The sequence below is a fragment of the Carettochelys insculpta genome, chromosome 4 (genome assembly GCF_033958435.1).
Source record: "Carettochelys insculpta isolate YL-2023 chromosome 4, ASM3395843v1, whole genome shotgun sequence".
In the NCBI taxonomy this organism is placed as follows: domain Eukaryota; kingdom Metazoa; phylum Chordata; order Testudines; family Carettochelyidae; genus Carettochelys; species Carettochelys insculpta.
Genome location: NC_134140.1, coordinates 132,961,287 through 132,963,719, shown reverse-complemented (window position 1 = coordinate 132,963,719; position 2,433 = coordinate 132,961,287). Strand labels below are relative to the sequence as shown.

General features: G+C 48.1%; 1 pseudogene; it reads right to left on the bottom strand.

Moving 5' to 3' along the window:
• Positions 1-959: 959 nt before the first annotated feature.
• LOC142012934 (ceramide transfer protein pseudogene) lies at positions 960-2,108 on the bottom strand (annotated as a pseudogene).
• Between the last annotated feature and the right edge of the window lie 325 nt (positions 2,109-2,433).

Here is a 2,433-nt window from a genome sequence, read left to right as displayed (position 1 = left end):
AGTCAAGTGTTTTGTTGACAGGAACCCCGGGTCTCCTGCATCCCAGGCTGGTGCACTAACTCTAAAGGCAAGAATTCCTCTCCTCACTTATGGCCTCTACAGTTGTCCCACCCGCTACTTGAAGCCCTCGGCCTCTCTCCGCCTTTTGAAAATCCTGCCTACGGCTGCTTCAAAATGCTGACGTTGTTCTCCCTTCCAGCCGGCACTGCAATCCTGGATGACTCAGCCTCGCGGAGACTGCCTGGAGCTCAGCCCCAGGTCTCTCTGGTTTGTGCCCAAACTCAGTGGGAAAAGGTTGCTGGTCTCAGTTCCATCTGGAGAAGACTGTGTTCACCCTCCTTGTAATGGCACATCCAGCACGGAGACACTGTAGCATTCATCACAGCCTGCCCGTTCTGCTTTAGAAAGGAGCGTGGCCATCCTGGAAAACACACTGAATCAGCTCCTGTCTCATATATATCCAAATACACGTGTCAGTACATGTGTTTATAACCGCACACTGAATCAGCGAGGAGAGCCAGCAGACCCCAGCTAGTATTAGATGTTCAGCCTCATGGTGTTGCTGTATTTCTTCACTTTAAAGCACAAAGCCTAGGACTTGGGTCACAAAAAGACTGTTGAGCCCATGTTCCAGCTTGGAGCCTTCCATTTGGTTTATTTGTCCAACATGGAATGTTCCTACACAGTTTTGCTCCAATCACTGTTAATACTAGAAGAAAATAGACTGTTTTCTCTTGCACATATGATATAAAACTCTTCAGGAATTTGGGATGCTCTTGTTTTTCCACGGCTCGTAACACTGAAGCTGGTGCCTGGCCCCAGGATTCACATTAGCTACATAGTATCAGAGAGGTGGCCGAGTTAGTCTGTATCTCCGAGAACAACAAGAAGTCCTGTGGCACCTTATAGACTCACAGATATTTTGGAGCATGAGCTTTCGTGGCCAAAGACCTGCTTCATCAGATGCATGAGTCACTCTCAGACTGTTCTTCTATTTTAATCCTGACTGTCCAGAGCAGCTTCGACCACACTGAAGAATTCTTCTTCTTCAATCAGACTATTAGGACCCTCTTTATAGTCTGACCTTCCAAAACGGTACTTTTCTTAAGTTCCTACTCCTTTTCTTCCTATTCCCTGAGGCAGAGCCATGGCTGCAGCAGGGAAGGAGCAGAAGGAGAGGAGCTGACCTCACTGGAGAGGGGTCCAATTAGCATTTTCAAGGGGCCGGTGAAAAGAGACACGGCATTTCTGTATGGGCTTCTCTTCTTCGCCTTCTCTCCATTTCCTCATCCAGGCTTTTTTGCCAGCTTTCCTAATGTTTTACGTATGTTCAATACAATGAGAAAGTGTAGCAAAGATTCCGTCTGTAGTTGCCTTGAAAGTTATAGCTTCCCCTTTAAAGTCTGCGTCGTTAGTTCCTTTGAGTGTTACAAGTGGAAATAATTTTTCCTTACTGCCATTATTATTATGCAAGATATCCCCATCAGAGTGCATTGCAGAAAAATCACCTTTAACATCTTCAACCACTTTATCCCTCTAAAGCTCATCCTTGGAGAGTGCATCAGTGCAGGCATCCATGTATTTCTGCAAAGTATCAACCTGTCTACAGAGAATATTCCATCTCAGTAAGCTTCTTGCACAAGCTATGACCTTTCTTGAATGATGAGGTAGAAGTAGCAGAATATCCATGTGCTCCAAACACCAGACGCATCATGGAGCCATGAAGTCATAAACTTGACTCTGCTCCATAGCTAGATTCAGTCTTGTGTTGTTCTGTTGCATCAATATATTGTTGTTTATGGTCAGGATCATGAGCTCGTAGGTACCAGACACTATCATTCACGCTAATGTCAAATCTGCATTCATCAAAATCATGGGGCGTAATAACAGCCTTGCTCGGACAAACTGAGCCCTGCAGCCATACTCAGTTTTATCTTCGGATTTGTAGTACTTAGAGTATGGTTTTTTAAAACTATCCATCAGTCCTGCCATCCATGAATATAGTTGGTCCACTTGCTGAGGACCCTGCAGAGCTCAACAGGTGGCTCGGACTTGGTCTTGGGATCCTTCTCAGAGGCAGAGGAATTCCAGCTCTGGTTGTCCAACATGGAGACACCACCCACAGCCACCACTGAGAAGGGGAACAGTGAGTGGCCTCCACCCACAGCGGCCCTCCTGCCTTGGAGAGGGGCGCGATGGCCAGTGGGGGCTCCACCTGGGTGACAATTCTCAGCTCCTGGGACGGCGCTGGTCACACCTGCCTTCTCGCAGCTGCCGGGGCCTCAGCTCCCAGACTCGGCTCCCCATCTGTGCCTGCACTGCAACACCGCGGCCCCAACCCACAGCATGAGGAAAGCATCTCTGGGGGGAAGCAGGCCCTCCAGCTCACTGCTGTGGGCACCGCAGTGTTGAGAAGTCTTAGACTTTCAGCAA